Here is a 21,530-nt window from a genome sequence, read left to right on the forward strand (position 1 = left end):
GGATGGGGCCACTGTGGCTCAGCAGGCAGAGTTCTCACCTGCCATGCCAGAGACCCAAGTTCATTTCCTGGTGCCTGTCCATGCAAAAAAAAAAAGTACGAAAAAACATATAAAGATGGTCTAGGAGAGGATAAAGATTGTACCTACCTCTACCTGAATCCTCATTTGTCCATTAAGACAAGCTGGTTCCCTGCCCCTCACTGAATCTCAGCTACCCTCATTGTAACTGAGAATAGAGGTCCGTTTGAACATCAGGTGTCAGGGCCAAGTTTTATGAGTGAACACATCTGCAGAGAAATATAATCTGAGTGCCATGATTCCCAGTTGTCTAAAAGCCTTTGGGGCTGTCCTGATCGAAGCCATCATAAAAGAGTCACATGTGATTAGGTCTGTGGTACTCGTAGAAGTGTAAGCATAAACAGCACTCAAATTCCTGAAGAACTCAGGTACTTGACAGAGGAAGTAGTAAGTGATGAGGATATTTCTTGTTCCTGGGGACTAGGCACTAGAATGTTCTGTTTCCAAAATTTCTCTGGGAGAAGATGGCAGAGGGAGTGGCAGAGAGCAGAAGTGAATGGACCAAGTTTCTCCAGTCTTTTTACAATTTGGTAAAGCCTTGTGATTGAATATACAAAAGAATGGAAACCATATTTTATAATATATATATTTTTAAAATACTTATGCTTTTAACTAGATGATTTATAAATTTAACAAAAAATATTTATTGAGCACCAGACATCGGAGATACAAAAATGAACAAAATAGACATATTTCTTGCTTTCATTTAGTTTGCTTCTAGTTGACTGAAATAAAAAAATAGACACACACACACACACACACACACACACACACACACACAATGGTGGCAAGTTGCATAATGGTGGTGATTGGGAGCAACAGAACTGGGGTTAGGAGGCCCGTGTTGGTGGCTGTGATTACTTTGTGAGCAGAGATCTAAATGAAAGCAGGGAGCAACGCCTGCAAAGGTCTGGGAGGGGTGTGTTTCAGGCAGAGGTAATAGTTGGTGCAAAGGACCTGCGGTTGCAGTGAGCCCGAGGAAGAACAAACACTAAAATTTTAACCCCAAAGTCGTTAGCTAAATGTTTAATAAAGTACTCCAGGTAGTTTCTCTCAGCACCCAACAGAATGAAAAGACCTGCGTTTACATACATAGATGATCGCTTTGGAGGTGATACCACCGAATACTGAATGGGCAACCAAATAATACATTTCATGATACTCTCCTAGGGGCTTTGTAGTAAGCTAAGGCTTGTCTGGGGGGAATATCCTATGTGTGCACACACTGTGCAATCTAGATGCCCCTTCTTTATGCGTCTGTATTCAAGGACTAAGTCCTAAAAGGACAAGGTAATTTGCTTTTAAGGGTATTTGTTACAACACCCTGCAGATGTGGGCACTTAGTAGTTGTGTGCTGAGAATGACAATTAAAAAATGACAAATTTATTGGGTGGAAAGAACTTACTGATCAACTTCTGGAATGACTGGCCAGTTTCTTTTGTTTTAATGTGTATTTTCTTTCTTTGTTAATTTTGATCTTTTGGATCAGTGGGTTCTGTCATGCATTTAGTTAAACAATGAAGGCTTCATTAAAATAACACATTCAATCTTCCTGGAATATGCACATCTGTTTTAGGAGGAGCCCTAAGGGGTCCAGAACTCCCTGCCACATTTTCTGTGTCCTTGGTGTGGTCGATTGTCAGAGAACTGCAGGAGAAGCTGCAAAAGCTTCCCCACAGTGCAGGGTGTCTTGGATGTATTCTGGATGTGCATGCATGTCTTACAAATATTTTCTGAAGGTTCTCATTATATTTCTCAGAAAAAAATACCCCGACAGGCACTTGGCTTACCCCTAAGTCTTGATTCTCTCTCATTGAATCTTGCTGTGATGCATGTGGTTTAAAGAAAAAAATAAGAAAAAAGAACTGGAAAAAAAGTCCAATGTCAGCAAATTCTGAGAGTTGCATGCTAATCAGAGTGCTCTGCCTGCTTTCCAGGTTTACTTTATGTCCTCTGAGTGCTTGAAACATTTCCAAGGATACTGTCACTTTTTCACAATGTATGTTTATGATGGCAGCTCCTGTGATGATGAGTTATATTCTGTTCTCTATACTACTTGAATAGAAAGTGGTAGATTCTGTTGAGCTCTTTCAGGGAATCTAAGAGAGAAAAATAAGAGACTAGAAAATCCTTGCCCTAAAGAGTAAGGATTCAAAAAGAAAGAAACAAAAAGTAGTTTCAATACTGCGAGAGATGGGTCATCAGTCTTTGCTAATACTAAAAAGTAGTATTATATATGAGAGAAATAAATGTAAATGTAAATAACTTTAGAGAAAGTTATTTCAATCAGCTTGGACTTTGGACAACTAAATATCTGATTGTATTTTTTAAAAATAAAAGCACACTAAAACAAAATAAAGTGATACATAGAGAAAATACAATGCAGACTAACTATTCATTATATATATATATAAAAAAACAGCTTCAATATTTTACTAAACCTTCCCATGTAAAGGTCTTTACTGGCATAGACTGAGAAATTTGACCCCACTTTATTGAAACGACAATGCCATATGTGCAAGACTTACTGAACAAGGTGCAAAGTTTAAAGATTTAGACTCTATAGATTTTTAAGCTGTGGGAATATCTGGCATAGGTTATTGTATTTGGAATTCTTAAAGAGATTCCAAAAGCAGGGAAACCCAGTTTAAGGCAAGCAGATCGCTATCTATACTCAAGGAACAGTGTCAAAGGGGGAGAAAAGGGTAACAGGCGTCCGTGGATGGGACTTGACTTAAGATGGTAAATTTAGTTTTCAAAATGACAGTAGCAAAATAGGAATACAGTATTCCTATACTGGGAATGTTACCTGATGATGGCATTTCCCTTAGCCAGAAGTCTCAATAATATTTATTTCTACTTACTTACATTTGCCACAAGCTTGTCAGAGTATATGGACATTAAGAAAGCTCTGACTCGAAGAAAGGGATAGGAAAAGGATAGTGATTTGGGACCAGTGATCCACCTGGAGATGAGGAGTACGGAGCGTAAAGAGATACACACGCAGCTCTCAGTGGCAGTTTATGCTTGTTGGTTGAGTCAGGTGGTTTAGGAGAAAAAATTTTGGATATATTTGGTGAATATTTCTTTATGATAGGAAATTCCAGTTTGATAGCTGGATAAGATGCTTAATGCATATTTGAACAAATGGATAAAGAACACTGTATGAAAAATAATTTATTCTTTTTAGAAAATAACCCTAAGTCTTTTGCAATTAAAGTTTCTCCCAGTGAAGAAGACAATAATTCAATCAAACACCAGGCCACAGATGACCCAAGATTTAGACTTGGGTTATCAGATTTCAATTGGCATACTTGACTACATCATCAGAAACATCACACAATCTTTTGGGTCAGTTTGAGTCATCCAACCTTATTCTGAGAGTGTCAACCATAGTACATTAGTATAGCCATAATACTGATGGTTCAAGAATATAATATAGCACATACAAATTTTCAAATAGTTCAATTAGTTTAATCATTGTCTTTCAGACCCTATTTCCCCTATTCCTAATGATTCCTGATTATAATGAAATCATGATTTCCCTTGGGAAGAAATTTTCTATATTTTAAGGTGCTTTAGTTTGTGATAGTTATGAGATTATTTTAGACAAATAGTTATGTTTTACTTTCCTCAGCTGCTTAAAGCATAAAATGGCTTGACTTAAACAAAGAGGATTTATTAGCTTACAAATTGAGGCTGAGAAAATATCCAAATCAAGACATCATCAAGGTGATGCTTTCTTCCAGAAGATGGGCCGTTGGTGATCCTGGCTCCTCTGCCACATGGCAAGGCACAAGGCAGTGCCTGCTGGTCTCTCCTTCTCTTCCGGGTTTTGTGCTATCAGCTTCTGTGGATCTCTCTCTCTCTCTCTCTCTCTCTCTCCATCCATTTATAAAGGAATCCAGTTTGGGTATTAAGACCACTCTGGGCCATGACTACTGCAGAAATCACATCAAAAGGACCTACTTACAATAGGTTTATCTGCACAATAATGGATTAGCCTTAAGAACATATTCTGGGGTATATATAGTTCCAAACCACCAAAAGATATTATGTTTTGCCCTTAAGTTAGGAGAATTTTATGGAGAAGGCATCCATTCTAGCATGGGGAAATGTATTTGGTTTTTCTGTTTCAGTTATATTTTATAAATATGTTACAAATATCTAAGGTAGGAAGGGATGAAAAGAAGATAGGAGTTATGCAATGCTTTTGCTTCCTTTGTGATCTTCTTATACATTTGCTGAATTAGGGTGAGTTTAGCCAGAGTAATTTTGGACCCAGCACTGTTGATTAAGTCCCGTCCATCCTCTGCACAGTGACTGCCATAATAAGAGAACACATAGAGTCACAGGGTGTGGTTCTAGGTGCTATAATGTAAACTATTCTTGTGTGTGTGTGTGTGTTTGTGTGTGTGTGTTCTCCCTTTACTCCAAGAGTATTTGGGGAAGGATAGTCATTAATATAAGGGTGGCTAGAAGATAAAATTTTATAAGGGAAATTAGCAGCTAGCTTAGCAAAAACTCATTAATATCGGGAAGTAATCATTTGTCAGTTTGGTACTAGACGGCATGGTACATTTTGAGAAAGAATGTTAATTTTAGTTCCTAATTTGGCTGCTGCCAAGACTTAAATTCAATTTCAAAAATATTCACTGACTGTATCTTATGCACCAATAAATGAAGTTGATAGTCTCGCTCTAAAGACATCAGAATGTTCACCTGCCCAAGGAAGAACAAATTGCATCAATGGAAATAATAATGCAATCACTTTACATTTATACAGTGTTTGAATTTTCAGTATATTTATTATGATAGGATACTATCCAGATTTATATAGTGAGCAACCAGCTTTCTCAAATTTCATGTTTGGATTGGTTTCACATTTTTAAAGTAATTAAAATGTGCAGGTAAGTTTGAAATCCTATGTTGAACACCCAAACACTCTCTTCTCTCCCCTTAGAGGTAACCAATATCTTGGCGTTGTTGACTGTCACATTTTACACTACATTTAGATATGTGTGTTGATAAACTTCAGTGTTGTTTTACTTATATTAAAATTTGTGAAAAAAATTTGCGTTATCACACTGCACATTACACCCCCTAAATGGTGTTCTTCACAGCATTCTGTGCGAATTGTTTATCTTATTACACGACTAATCATTTTAGCAGGTTATATAGTATTTTATTGTGTAAACATTCAACAATTTATTTTTCTCGTCTCTTACTATCCACTTTTAGACCATTTATAATAACAGCACTGTAGCAAAAGATCTTATGTGTGCCAAAATTTTTTAGGAAGATAGACAGATAGAGAGATAACTAGATATAGGAAACAGGTGGATAGATAGATGGATAGATAGATGGATGATGGATAGATGGATGGATGGATAGATAGATGGATGGATAAATAGGTGGGATTCCTTGGTGTGAATCCAATCACAATGCCGCTTCCCAACACGAGCACATGTACACTGATACTATAAGCTCCTCCATTAGAACAAGAAGCCCCAGACAGTGGTGGTTGCTCTTCTAGCTTTGACCCCTAAATGAGAAGACAAGAGGAGCTCAGCAGGACTGTAGCCAATCAGCATATCTCACACAGCATGAGCAAGGAATACATGCCTGTTGCAGCCGCTGAGATTCTGGGATTATTTGTGGCTGCATCTTCCAAGCCAAATTTTAGTGCATAACTTCTAAATATGAACAAGTAGTCAAAGTTCCCCAACACACCAAAAGTGAGGATGCATTAGGCATTCTCATTAATGTTAAGATCCCCACAGGATATTATTTTTTTTTCAGGAGGTACTTAAATTTATACACAACTAAGATTTTTTTTTAATCATCATATTAGTTGTGCGAATGATATGTTACTATACTAGGTGGGGTCTTATAAAGTATGTCAGAATTTGGGGACAAATTAAATACTTCCAAAGTGGAGTAACATGATCCTCTGCCACAGTTAATAATCAGAGTGGATTAGACCGGTGATCTCTCACAGCTCAGCCCTCTTGTTCCTGTCTGGACTGTGGCTCCTAGATCTGCTATTTAACAGTCATTCTGGGAGCCTGTCTCCATAATTATCCTGGAAACTATTTTCACTTTTCAACACTGTAGAAAAAATCCACATCTCTCTATCTCTTGGTTTTATTTCTGATCTTTGTTCAACTTTCTGGGTTATTTCCTCATTTTCATCTTCTAACACTTTAACACTATTTAAAAAAAAAAACTCTGCTCTCATATTTCATGTCTAAAGCTCTTTGTGGTCTGATTCTTATTTTTTTCTTTTCTTACATTCGTTCTGTTCTTATTTCAAGAAGGCAACATTTTGACATATTTCTATGGATATTATAGGTTTTTTTATAAATAAGATTTCCTCTGCTTATTTTTAATCTCTGTTTTCTGAAGTTCTCTTTTATATAGTTGGCCTATTTATTCTCTTTTTAAATTATGTTAGAAATTTTCCTCAGATATTGTGCTGGTTTGAAACCATTATGTACCTCAGAAAAGCAGAAAAGCCATGTTCTTTTTTAGGGAGGTCCATGGGCTAGGAATCGAACCTAGGTCTCTGTTTGCAGGCGAACATTCTACCAGTGAACTGTACGTGCACACTGAAAAGCCATGTTCTTTTAATTCTAATCCACTCTTGTAGGGCAAGCCTATGTGGGTGGGATCTTTTGATTAGTTTGTTTCCATAGAGGTGGATAGACCTTCACCTCTTGGACAACTGATTTTTCTTAAGGCTACTTAATTGTGAAGAAATAGTCTCTTTAAACAACGATGTTAGGAGAACTAGATTTCTATATGCAAAAAAATGAAAGAGGACCCCTATCTCACCCATATACAAAATACACTCAAATTGGATCAAAGACCAAAATATAAGTACAAGGACTATAAAACATTTAGTAGAAACTATAGAAAACTACCTCCAGTTTCCTATATTAGTCAATGGTTTTTTAGACTTTATACGCAAGCATACTACAACAGAAACAAAATAGATAAATGATACCTAATCAAAATTAAAAATTTTTATGCATGAGAGGACTTTATCATGATAATGAAAAGGCAACCTACTCTTTGAGAGAAAGTATTTGGAAACCACATATCAGATAAGTTTTAAAATTCAGAATATACAGAGAAATCTTATAACTCAACAACAAAAAGATGATCAAATTTACAAATGGGCAAAAGACTCGAATAGACATTATTCCAAAAAGATATGCAAATGACCAAAAAACATATGAAAAGATGCTCAACATCATTAGCTATTAGGAAAATGCAAATCAAAACCAAGAGATATGATTTCCTATCCTCTGGAATGGCTACTATTAAAAAAAAAATTACAAGTATTGCAGAGGATGTGGAGAAATAGAACAACTCATTCATTTCTGCTGGGAATGTAAAATGGTGCAGCTGCTGTGGAAGACAGTTTGGCAGTTTCTCAGAAAGCTGAGAATAGAATTACCATATGATCCAGCAATCCCTTTATTGGGTTTATACCCAGAAGAACTGAAAGCAGGGATTTGAACAGATATTGAGCACTGATGTTCACAGCAGCATTAATCACAATTGCCCAACGATGGAAGCAACTCAAATGTCCTTCAACTGATGAATGGATAAAGAAAATTGTGGTGTGTATTTATGTATATATATATATATACACATTGGAATATTATTCTGCATTAAAAGGAATGAAGTACTGATTCGTGCAACAACATGGATGAACTTTGAAGGCATTACGTTTAATGAAATAAGCCAGAAACAAAAGAACAAATATTGTATGATTCATTGATATGAATTAATTAGAATAAGGAAACTCATAGAGTTAGAAACTGGAATATAGTTTACCACAGGCAATATTGGTATAGGGAATATGGAATTATCTTTAGATGGTAAAGCATTTATGTCTGGTTGATTGTAAAGTTATACAAATGGATAATGGTATTGGTAGCAAACTATTGTGAGTATAATTAACACCTTTGAATTATATATGTGAATACAATTAAAATTAGAATAAAAATTCAAACATAAAACAGAGGACTGTGCTTTATCATGAACTCTAATGTAAAGAATTGACTATATGGATAATAGTACAGCTAATAGAAAAAAGTATAGTTACATAGTGATATTATTTACTATATAATTAATGGTACAATTATAAAAATGTTCTTTAATGAATTATACCAAATGCACAACACTAATGTAATGTGTTAATAGTAGGGTGGTATATGGGGGAAAATGCACCCTAATGTAAACTGTGGATTATAGCTCAAAGTATAATTATAATATTCTTTCATTATTTGTAACAAAGGTGCCACACTTAATACAAAGTGTTAATAACCAGGGGAGGAGGTATATGGGAATGCTGTATTTTCTACATGATAATTCTGTAAATCTAAAATTCTCTAATTTTAAAAAAACAAAAAAATCAATAGCTTAATTGAGATTATTATTATTGATTTGTATTTTATTTATATAAAATATTACATATTTATTTATTATTTATTATTTTACTTTATTTTTAATATTCTCTTCCTTCTGTGGGCACCAGTCTGAATTCACTCACAGCATATCCTGAGGTATCTCCTTCTGAGTTTGGTGCCTACTATTGCTCAGCTGTCTCAGCTGTGCTTTATTGTTTTTAATTTTATTTTATTATTATTTTTATTTTTTGCAGGCTTGCATGGGCCAGGAATGGAGCCTGGGTCTCCCACATTGTGGATGGGCATTCTGCCACTGAACTACCTGTGCACCCCTGCCTACCTTATAATACACCTTCAAGTAGAATAGTACCCTCTACATACGACTTGGTCTTTGGTTTGGCAGGAAATTACTGACAAACCAAGTGAAAAGGGAACCTTTAGTATAAAACCAAGTAAATACAAAACTTTAGCTGAGTGAAGGAAACCAACTTGTAAAATAACCTTATTGAGATAATCAACTGCCCCAAACACAACAGAAAATCACAAAGCACATGAAAATCCAGAAAGAAATGGCCAGACAGGAAAAACATAATACAGAACAACTATTCAAGGAGATTTATAGAGAAATAAACTATATCAGGAAGACACTAGAAGAGCATAAAAAAGAATTCAAAAGATTAAATAGAAAATGGCATATCTCACAGAGATGAAAGGTATAGTAGACCAAATTTAAAATAAACTAGACACACACAATAGCAGATTCAAAGAAGAATAGCAGATTCAAAGAAGGAAGGGTAAGTGAGTTAGAAGAAAGAATAATTGAACTAGAGTACACAAAAGAAGAAATAACAACAAAGATTGAAAAAATGGAACTGGATCTTATAGAAATGTTGGACAATAAAAGGCATGCAAATATGAGTCATTGGTATTCTAGAAGGAGAAGAGAAGAGAAGAGAAAAGGGCCAGGAGATTTAGTTGAAAATATAACCAGGGGAAACTTCCCAACCTTTATAAAATATATAAATGTACAAATCAAAGATGCCCAATGAATCCCAAATAGAATGAGTCCAAACAGGCCTATTTCAAGACACATACTAATCAAACAGTCAAATGTTGAAGAGAAGCAGAAAGTCCTGAATGCAGCATGAGAAAAATGATCCACTACATACAAGGAAAAACAGATAAGAATGAGTTTGGACTACTTAACAGGTAACATGGAGGCAAGAAGGCAAGTATGATATATTTAAGATTCTGAATGAGAAAGCTTCTAGCCAAGAATTCTTTATTCAATGAAGTTGTCCTTCAAAATTAAGAAAGAGATTAAAATCTTCAAAGACAAACAAAGACAGAGAGTTTTAGTCCAAGAGACCTGCCTTATAAGAAATATGAAAAGGAATCATGTCAGCTGAAAAAAGACAGGAGAGGGAGGTCTGGAAGAGGACGCAGAATTGAAGAGTACCAGTAAGAGTAATTTAAAAGATAAAAAGTGAGAGAAGGAAAGAATATATAGACCTAACAAATAAAAACTAAAAGATAAGATGGTAGATTCAAGAACTTTTTTACAGTAATAATTTTGAATGTTAATGGATAACTCACCAATTAAAGAAACAGATTGGCTGAATGGATTAAAAAATATAATCCATCTATATTCTGTTTACAAGAGATACATCTTAGAGCCAAGGACATGAATGGGTTGAAAGTGAAAGGATGGAAAAAGATGTTATATGCAAGCTGTAACCAAAAGAAAGCAAAGTAGCTATTATAATATAAGATAAAGTAGACTCTAAATTTAAAGATGTCATAAAGAGACAAAAGAGGACACTACGTATTAGTAAAAGGGCCAATTTTATTACTAAATAAATAAATTAATAAATAATTAAAATTAATTATTTAATAGAAAAGAGAAAGTAACAATCATAAATGTTTTTTGCTCCCAATCAAAGAGCTCCTAGTACATGAGGCAAACATTAACAAAACAGAAGGGAGTTTAGACATTTCAACAATAATAGTGGGAGACTTCAGTATGCCACTCTCCACTATAGATAGAACACATAGACAAAGGATGAACAAGGAAACAGATAATCTAAACGATGGATGAATGGATTAGACCCAATAGACATGTATAGATCATTACATCCCAAAACACCAGGATATGCATTCTTGTCTAGTACACAAGGAACATTCTGTAGGATAGATCATATGTTGTGTGGTGGTTAGGTTCTGGTGTCAATTTGATCAAATGATTATGCCCAGTTGTCTGGTCAGGCAAGCACTGACCTGACTGTCACTGCAAAGATATTTCATGGATGGTTGATAAACCAAAAGCTGATGTATTAAATCATTGATCAATTGATTACATCTGTGGCTGATTACATCTGCTATCAACTAAGATGTGTCTCCCACAATGAGATATTCCAATCAGTTGAAGATTTTTAAAGAAGAGATACATTTTCATTGCTTCTTCACACAGCAAGTTTCTACTGTGAAGTTTATCCTGACCCTTCCTTGGAGTTGCCTTCACAGTCTGCCCTGCAGATTTTGGACTTTCCATTCCCATGGTTGTGTGAGATACTTTTACATATTTCATATTTATGGATATCTCCTGTTGGTTCTGTTTCTTTAAAGAATCCTGACTAATACATACTGGGACACAAAACAAGTCTTTAAAAATGTAATAACATTGAAATTATGCAAAGCACTTTCTCTGACAACAATGGAATGAAGGTGGTTATCAATAATCATCAAAGAACTACAGCTTTCAAAAAGATATGGAGATTAAACAACACAGTCTTAAATAATCAGTGGGTCAAAGAAAAAATTGCTAGAGAAATTGGTAAATATCTGGAGAAGAACATAATGAGAATAAAATATATTAAAACTTATGGGATATGGCAAAGGCAGTGCTGAGAGGTAAATTAATAGCCCTAAATGTCTATATTAAAACAAGAATGAGCAAAAATTGAGGAATTCACTGATGATCTGGAGAAATTAGAGAAAGAACAGCAAACTAACACCAAACGAAATAAAAGAAGAGAAGTAGCAAAGATTAAAGCAGAAATAAAAAAAAAATGGTAAACAACAACCACACACAGAAAAAAATTAGAAAGACTCAACAAAACCAAATTTGGTTATTTGAGAAAATCAGTGAAATCGATGGACCCTTAGCTAGACTGACAAAGAAAATAGACAGGGGATACAAATAAAATAAGAAATGAGATGGGGTCATTAACATGGATCTTGAAGAAATTTAAAAAATCATAATATAGTACAATGCAAAATGGTATACCAATACACTACACAGCTTAGATGAAATGGGAAAATTCTTAGAAACCAATGAACTACCTGCACTAACTTGGGATGAAACAGAAAATCTCAATAAACCAATTACAAATAAAGAGATTCAATCAGTCATCAAAAATCTTCCCACAAAGAAAAGCTCAGGACCAGTGGCTTCACAAGGGAATTTTATCAAACATTCCAAAAAGAACTAACAGCAATCCTGCTCAAACTCTTCCAGAAAACTGAAGAAAAGGGAATGCTACCTAACTAATTTTATGTAAAGTAGCATCACTCTAATACCCAAATCAGATAAAGATGCAAAAGAAAGGAAGACTACAGACAAATATCCCAAATGAACATAGATACAAAAATTCTCAACGAAATACCTGCAAATCAAATCCAATGACACATTAAAAGAATTATACATCATGACCAGTTGGAGTTTATGCACAGACTGCAAGGGTGGTTCAACACAAGACAATCAATCAGAGCAATACAGCACATTAACAAATCAAAAGGGAAAATCACATGATCATATCAATTGATGCTGAAAATGCATTCAACAAAATTAACTATCCTTTCCTGATAAAATCACTTCAAAAGGTAGGAATCACAGGAAACTTCCTCAACATCATAAATGACATATATGAAAAATCCAAAGGCAGCAACACACTTAATGGTGAAAGTTTGAAAGCATTTCCTTAAGATTGGGGATGAGATAAGGATATTCATTGTCATGACTATTATTCAACATTGTACTAGAAGTCTTAGCTGGAGTCATTAGAAAAGAGAAAGAAATAAAAGGCATCCAAATAAGAAAGGAAGAAGTAAAACTTTCATTACTTGCAGATGACATGATCCTATACTTGGAAAACCCTGAGAAATCTATGACAAAGCAACTAGAGCTAATAAACAAATTCAGCAAAGTGGCAGGATACAAGATTAATGCACAAAAATCAATAATGTTTCCATACACAAGCAATGACCTATCTAAGGAGAAAATGAAGGAAATAATTCCATTCAAAATAGTAATCAAAAGAGTCAGTTATCTAAGAGTAAGCCTAACCAGGGATGTCAAGGGCTTGAACACAGAAAACTACAAAACATTGTTAAAAGAAATTTTATAAGACCTAAATAAATGGAAAGACATTCCACGCTCATGCATGGGAAGGTTGAATGTTGTTAAAATGTCAATTCTACCCAAACTGACCTAAAGATTCAATGTGATACCAGTCCACATCCCAACAACCTATTTTGAAGACTTGAAATTTATTTGGAAGGGAAAGAGACGTTGAATAACTAACTTATTCTAAAACAGAAGAGCAAGGTGGGAAGACTAACTCTTCCTGACTTTATGTATAAGTCTTTTATGTCCCTAGTTAAGTTCATTCTTAAGGGTTTAATTCTTTTAGTTGCTATTTTGAATGGAATTTTTTCCTTAACTGACTCCTCAACTAGGTCATTTTTTGTGTATTGAAATGTTACTGATTTTTGCACATTAATTTTATATCCTCCACCTTGCTGAATTTGTTTATTACCTCAAGTAACTTTGGTGTAGCTTTCTCAGGATCTTCCAAGCATAGGATCATATCATCTGCAAATAACAAGAGTTTTGCTTCTTCCTTTCCAATTTGGATGTCTTTTCTTTGTCCTGCCTGATTGCTCTAGCTAGAACTTCTAGTACAATGTTGAATAATAGTGGTGGCAGTGGGCATCCTTGTCTTCCTGATCTTAGGGGGAAGCTTCCAGTCTGTCTCCATTGAGTATGATTATGGCTCTTGGTTTTTCATATAATCCCTTTGTCAATTGAAGTAGTTACCTTTGATTCCTATCTTTTGGAGTGCTTTTATCAGAAAAGGATGCTGAATCTTGTTGAATGCTTTTTCAGCATCAATCTAGATGATCATGTGATTTTTTCCCTTTTGATTTGTTAATGTGCTGCATTACATTAATTGATTTTCTTGTATTGAGCCAGCATTGTATTCTTGGTATAAACCCCACTTGGTCATGGTGTAAAATTCTTTTAACAGGCTGTTGAATTCAATTTGCTAATATTTTATTGAGAATTTTTGCGTCTATGCTCATTTGGGAGATTGACCTGTAGTTTTACTTTCTTATAGCATCTTTACCTGGTTTTACTATTAAAATGATATTAGCTTCCTAAAATGAGTTAGGTAGAGTTCCTTTTCCCTCAATTTTTTGGGAAAGTGTGAGCAGGATTGGTGTTAGTTCTTTCTGGAATGTTTGATAAAATTCCCCTGTGAAGCCATCTGACCCTGGGCTTTTCTTTGTAGGAAGATTTTTGATGACTGATTGAATCTCTTTACTTGTGATTGGTTTGTTGATATCTTCTATTTCTTCCTGAGTCAGTGTAGCTTGTTTATGTGTCTCCAGGAATTTGTCCATTTCATCTAAGTTGTCTAGTTTGTTGGAATATAGTTGTTAATAGAATCCTCTTATGATTTCTTTTATTTCTGCAGGGTCTGTGGTAATGCACCACTTCACATTTCTGATTTTCTTTATTTGCATCTCCCCCTTTTTTGTGTGTGTCAGTCTTGCTAGTGGCCCACCAATTTCATTGATTTTTTCAAAGAACCAACTTTTGGTTTAACTGATTCTTTCTATTGTTCTTTTGTGCTCCCATTCATTTATCTCTTCTTTCATCTTTGTTATTTCTCTTCTCCTACTTGCTTTGTGGGGGAGAAATAAGTTTGTTGTTCTTTCTCAAGCTCCTCCAGGTTTGTTGTTAAATCCTCAATTTTGGTTCTTTCTTGTTTTTTAATGTAGGCATTTAAGGCAATAAATTTCCCTCTCAGAACAGCCTTTGCTGCATCCCATAAGTTCTGATAAGTCATATTGTCATTTTCATTCATCTTCAGATAGCTACTGAGTTCTCTAGCAATTTCTTCTTTAAACCACTGGTAATTTAAGAGTATTTAATCTCCATATATTTGTGAATGTTCTCATTCTTTGGTGATTATTGAGATCCAGCTTCATCCCGTTGTGATCAGAGAAAGCGCTTTGAATAATTTCAATATTTTTAAATTTATAAAGATCTGTTTTGTGCCCACAATATGATCTATCCTGGAGAATGTTCCATGAGCACTAGAGAAAAATGTATAACCTTGTGCTTTAGGATGCAATCACCTATATATGTCTGTTAAGTCTAATTCATTTATCAAGTTATTTAACTTCTCTATTTTCTTATTGATCTTCTGTCTGGTTGTTATATCTATAGATAAGAGTGGTGTATTGAAGTCTCCTACTATTATTGTTGAAACATCTATCACTCTCTTCAGTTTTGCCAATGTCTGTCTCATGTACTTTGGAGCTCCTTGATTGGGAGCATAAACATCTATGATCATTATATGTTCTTGGTGAATTGACTCTTTTATTAATATATAGTATCATTCTTTGTGTCTTATGATGTCTTTACATTTAAAGTCTGATATTAGCATAGCTACTCCTGCTTTCTTTTGGTTGCAACTTGCATGGAAAATCTCTTTCCATCCTTTCACCTTCAATCTATTTGTATCCTGTGTCTAAAATGAGTCACTTGTAAACATTATATAGCTGGATTATGTTTCTTAATCCATTCTGCCAATCTGTATCTTTTAATTGCTAAATTTAGTCTGTTAACATTCAAAGTTATTACTGAAAGGTATTTTTTGATTCTGTCACTTATCTTTTTTATTTTATTTGTCAGATCTATATATTCTTTTTCCTCTTTCTCTTTGTATTATTTAAATTACCCTTAGTGGTACTCTTCAATTCTGTGCCCTCCTCCAGAACTCCCTCTCCTATCTTTGTTTTCAGCTGGCAGAACTCCTTTTAGTATTTCTTGTAGAACCAGTCTCTAGTTGATGAATTCTTTCAGGCCTTCTTTGTCTGTAAAAACTTTAATCTCTTCCTCATTTTTTTTTTTTTTTTTTTGCATGTGCAGACACCGGGAATTGAATCCAGGTCTCTGGCATAGCAGACGAGAACTCTGCCTGCTGAGCCACCATGGCCCTCCCCTCTCCCTCAATTTTGAAGGGCAGTTTGGCTGGGTACAAAATTCTCTGCTGGAAGTCTTTCTCTTTCAGGATCTTGAATATATCATACCACTGCCTTCTTGCCTCCAGAGTGCTAGTTGAGTAGTCTGAACTCAATCTTATTTGAGTTCCCTTGCATGTAGTAGGTTGGTTCTCTCTTGCTGCTTTCAGAATTTTCTGCTTCTCTTCAACATTTGACAGACTGATTAGTATATGTCTTCAGGAAGACATATATTTGGATTTATTCTGTTTGGAGTTCTTTGGGTTTCTTTGACTTGTATATTTATGTCCTTTATGACAGTTGGGAAGTTTCTCTCATTATATCCTCAAGTACTCTTCCTAGCCCTTTACTCCTCCCTTCTCTGGGAGACCAATGATTCTTACATTTGTGTGCTTTGTTTTCCTGAGTTCCATTCAATTTTTTCCATCTTTTTTGCCATTTGCTATTTTAAGTCTCTGAAGTCAATTATCCTATCCTCTATATCACTTATTTTTTCTTCTGTCTCTTCAAATTTGGTGTTGTATGCCTCTCGTATTCTTATTTGTTCAACAGAGTCTTTAATTTCTGTGATTTCTGCTATTTTTCTATTTATTTTTTCAAATTCCTCTTTGTGCTCTTCTACTGTCTCTTCGATCTCCTTTATGCCATTTGCGATCCCATTTATATTATTAAGTAGAGTTGTATGAACATCTTTGATTACTTGTTCCAATGTCTGTGTCTCCTCTGGTGTTTTAATTTGGTCATTAGGCAGGGCTATATCTGTCTGCATTGTGATGTGCTTAGTGATCTTCTGCTGTCTTCATCACATGTAAATATCTTGATTGATTTACTTTGGGAATTGATTTCTTTTAGTAGTTTAAGGCCTTGTGTTTGCAGGATGGTTGCACAGCAGGTGGCAGGGCACAGGGTGGAGCACTCAGTACAATAATTTATTTCAGCGCAGGTATGGGCAAAGGTTGGGGATGTTATGCTGATGCTTGTGAACATGGGTGCCCAGCAGCCAGGGAGGATGTAACTGTGTGGGTGTACCAGTCTGGGGGTTGTAACCCTGGTGTGGTAAACAGTTTGGAAATTCATCAGAAAACTAAATATTGAGTTGCCCTGTGCCATGACTAGTGCAGCTCAGTGTTGGGACTGAAGGGAGGCAACAGGGAATTGAGAAAGAAACACAAGAGACAAAGATATAGTTAAAGTTGGGACCAGGTGGGATTCTGAGCTCAGATGGAGACTCAAAGACCCCAAGTGGTTCAGCACAGTTTATTTTATAGGGTTGTGAAATAAAGAAAGTAAAAAACATAACTAAAGAATGGGAAAGGTGGAAGAACGAGCTGAACCATCTGCTTCCTTGTGGCTCAAGGAGTCAAAAGTTATATGCTTCCCAACATCTCCTTCAGCACAGACTCAAGCAGCTTTGCAACACTTTAGTCTTTTCAGGACATCAGGTGCCTATTCCCACAGAGACAACTTTGCTATATCTCTGCAGTGAGCATGTGACTTCAGTCTCATCTGTGCCTGACAGTCCTATGACCCAGCAATACCAATACTCGGTATATACCCAGAAATGCTGAAAGCTGTGACATGAACAGACATTTGCATACTGATATTCATAGTGGCACTATTCACAACTATCAAAAATTGGAAACAACCCAAGTGCCCATCAACAGATGAGTGGATAAATAAAATGTGTTATATACATTCAATGTAATATATACAGTAGTAAGACAAAATGAGATACCAAAGCACATGATGATGTGGTTGAACCTTGAGGACATAATGCTGAGTGAATAAGTCAGACACAGAATAGCAGATACTGTATGATTTTGCTATTATAACCCAGGTAAAGGTAATCCCAGAGATTATGCTATAGAATATAGCAGACCTAGAGGTACACAGAAGCTAGAGATGTGGAAAAGGCTACTCAGTGAGGTTGAACTTAAATATGCAAGGGAATGGATAGAAGTGACATTAACTAATTAGTGATGTTATAATTAACATTGTCATATTGAAGGTGAATATGATGTAAAGGGGATGAATAATGCCATGTATCCCTTTGATTAAATCTACAATTACAAGTAAGTTCTCACACAAACTATTTCAAAGATTTGATATTGGACAAAGAGCCAATAGTAGAGGGGTATAGCAGGAAATCTAAAATTGTATGCTATGGCCAATAGTTAATGAGGTAACAACAATATCAGGGGCAACAAATTGGGAGTGAAGTGGAGGCAGTGAAAATTATCTAAAATTGAGAGTGCTACTGTTTATACAACCAAGTGAGGATACTGTAAGACAGGTTCATTTACTTTGGACATTATTTATCATGTTAAATAGACAGAAGGGTACAATGACTAAAAAGCAGAATGGCAAACTCAGATACATTTATACAATGGAATATGGTGTGGCTACAAAAAGAAGGACATCATGAGACATGCAATGAACCTAACAAACCTTAAGGACAAGGTGTTGTTCAAAATAAGCCAGAAACAAAAGAACAAATACATGCTAAATTCTCTTTCAGAAAATACTTATAAGAAAAATGGAGCCTAGATTATAAGCCCTTATAGCAGCCACATTTAGTCTGTGGTTGTACGTCTATTTCTAGATTTTGAGACTCTTAACTGTATGAAAATCAGCTAATATTTCCATGGAATTTTGAGTAACTCTGTGACACCTGAGACCCAGAAATGGAGTGCTGCAGCCCTGAAAGTTAGCATAGCTCTATAAAATAATAGTTACAATAATCAAAAAAAGAGATCAGGCCTCAATTAGAAATAAAAGCAAAGCCCATCTGGCTGAGACTAAGGTAAATCAGAGTAAAAGATAAAAGATGATAGTGGATGTTAGACCTTCATCTAGTGTATGAGACCAAAGGCAAATAGGTTTATTATGTCTAGAACCTAAATTTTCTGTAACACACAATCTAAATCAACTTGTTTGGATAACTCATTTGAACAACCCAAACTCTTGGGGTCCAGAATGGGAATGAGGTATTATAATTCTGTATAGCTTAATATAATACCAGGATACATCTTAGTCTATGGTGGGCTATAATTAAAAAGTATTGGCAGCATCCCTTGAGTGTCTGAAGGAAAAAAGAAATGGAGTTATTCACCTTTCCCATCTGGGTAAGCCCAGGTACCCTCTTAGCCATTGGATACTCAAATATATATATACATAGGCCAAGCCCTGGATTTTGAGGCTTGCGCTATAAACATATTTCTTTTGTGAAGAAGTTAAGACTAACTATTATGAGACATAACAGTTGCTTCCATGAAACCTCCTTTGTTGCTCAGATGTAGCCTCTCGCTCTCTAAGCCCAACTCTACAAGGAAGATCATAAACCTCCCTCTACATAGGACATGACATTCAGGGGTGAAAGTCTGCCTGACAATGTGGGACAAGGCTTCTAAGGGGAAGTCTGGCCCTGGCACCATGGTATCAATGACACCTTCTGGACCAAAAGAGGGAAAAGAAGTGTAACATAATAAGGCATCAGTGGCCAAGGGAGATCAAATAAAGTCAAGCAGCTATTCTGGAGGCTACTCATGCAAGCTTCAGTTAGTGCTAATTGCCATGGGTTGCCAAACCCCAACCAACATCACTCCAGTTAATTCTTAAGAATACCTAGGGCTCTAACTGAGACTCTATAAAAAGTTTCTTGCACTAAGTTTGTTTTCTTGGAATCTATAATTTCCAGAAGTTTCCTAGGCCAGATAAATCCTGAAACCCAGAGGGACCAGCTTCTCCAAGATTATCAACTAATTGCATGCTCTTATTCTTTAGTGTCAACATCCCTCTCAACATGAAAATATCAGAACAGGTATTGCCTAAAATTCTTTATAGATTGGGAAATGGATCAAAGGAGGGGGAAGAGTTATAATAGAGAAAATAGGATTTAACAAATGAGTATGATCAGTATATTAATATTCCTTTTAGCCTCCAGTATTTTGGAGCAGTTAGAGGGAAAAATCTGAAATGGTGGAATGGTAACCTGTAACAAACTCTAAAAAATCTATTCTGTTACCACTTGTTGGAGTGTACTTTAAAAATTATTGCTTTTTCTTCCTTTTCACTGTGTGTGTGTGTGTGTGTATATATATATATATATATATATGTTATATTTCACAATATAAAATGTTTAAAAATAAATAAAGTGTACAATTTAGTATTTTACTTAGCATGCTCACACAGATATTTACAGTCTACTTTTGAATATTTTCATAACTTCAAAAAGAATTCCTGTAACCTTTACCTATCAGCCACCTAAACTCTTGCACATTTACTGAAGAAATTATTCTTTCCACAATGAATGATTTTGGCACCCTCTTAGATGATTGATTTTTTAAAACTTTTAACTTTAAAACAACTTGAAACTTACAGGACAGTTACAAAAATAATATAAAGCCCCCATAGAGAACCCCAATATGCCCCTTAACCATATACCCAGATCCACCAATTTTTAATCTTTTGCCACATTTGCTATATCATTCTGTCTATCCATCTATTCTAGCTTGCTAGCTGCTGGAATGTAATATACCAGAAATGGAAAGGCTTTTAAAAAGGAGAACTTAATAGGCTGTTAGTTTACAGTTCTAAGGCTGAGGAAATGTCCTAATTATAGCAAGTCTATTAAAATGTCCAAATTAAAGCATGAACAAGAGGTTACCATCACTCAAGAAAGGCCAATGACATTCAGGGTTTCTCTTTCAGCTGGAAGGGCATGTGGAGAAGTCTCTCAGCATTCTCTCCTGGCTTCTTGTTTTATGAAGCTCCCAAGGAGGCATTTTCTTCCCTCATCTCCAAAGGTTGCTGGCTAGTGGATTCTCTACTCTGTGGCTCTGCTTCGCTCTGCTGTAGCTTTCTTGTGACTCTAAAAAAGGACTCTCTCTAAAATGTTTCCTGTTTTAAAGGATCAATGGATGGAGTCACAACTCCATAGGAGTCATCTGATCAAAAGTTATCACCCACAATTGGGTGGGTCACATCTCCATGGGAACAATCAAAATGTTCCCAGCGAGCAATGTTGAATGAGGATTAAAGAACATGGCTTTTTGGGGCCCAGCACAGATTCAAAGTGGCACACCATCTGTCTATCTTATTTATTTCCTGAACACAAGGGAGTTTAGGAAATATCCTTTGGGCATTTTCCTTCCCCAGTCTCTTCTGGATATGCATTGTGTCATTGTGTCCTGGACATGCCTGAGTAGCCTTAGGAATTCCTTTATTTACATGGATCTGAATGTCCATTTTCCCTAGGAAACAATGTTTCCTCATCGTCCTGAGCATCACACTGTATGTCCCACAGTCAGCAAACCCTGGACGCAGACAACTGAAATTTGACTGTTCTTCAGAGTTTTGTAGGAGAGCTCTGTGAGGTGTCTTAGCATGCTGGGCAAGTTTTGGGACAGTGAGCATGCAACAAGTGTCCTTGCTCAGTCCTTCAGGCTGCTACCAGAGGAACTGACAGAGACAGATGTGCTCCCAGTTTGTACACTATGTTTGCTCTCCTCTGTTCAGAAGCATGATAAGTGACCCACTCTGAGAGTGTGGGCTGGTTCTGTGTCCCGCCCGTGCAGGGATGGAGAAAGGGCCAGTAGAGCACCATAAGAGCCTACAGTTGCCTTTTTGATTGGGTGCTCGCCTTGTTAAGGCAACTCTTAAATTGCTTTCCAGATATTTAAAAAGGATGATTCTTTAAGCAACTTGTAAGTTGCT

The sequence above is a fragment of the Tamandua tetradactyla genome, chromosome 1, assembly GCF_023851605.1.
Source record: "Tamandua tetradactyla isolate mTamTet1 chromosome 1, mTamTet1.pri, whole genome shotgun sequence".
Taxonomy (NCBI): domain Eukaryota; kingdom Metazoa; phylum Chordata; class Mammalia; order Pilosa; family Myrmecophagidae; genus Tamandua; species Tamandua tetradactyla.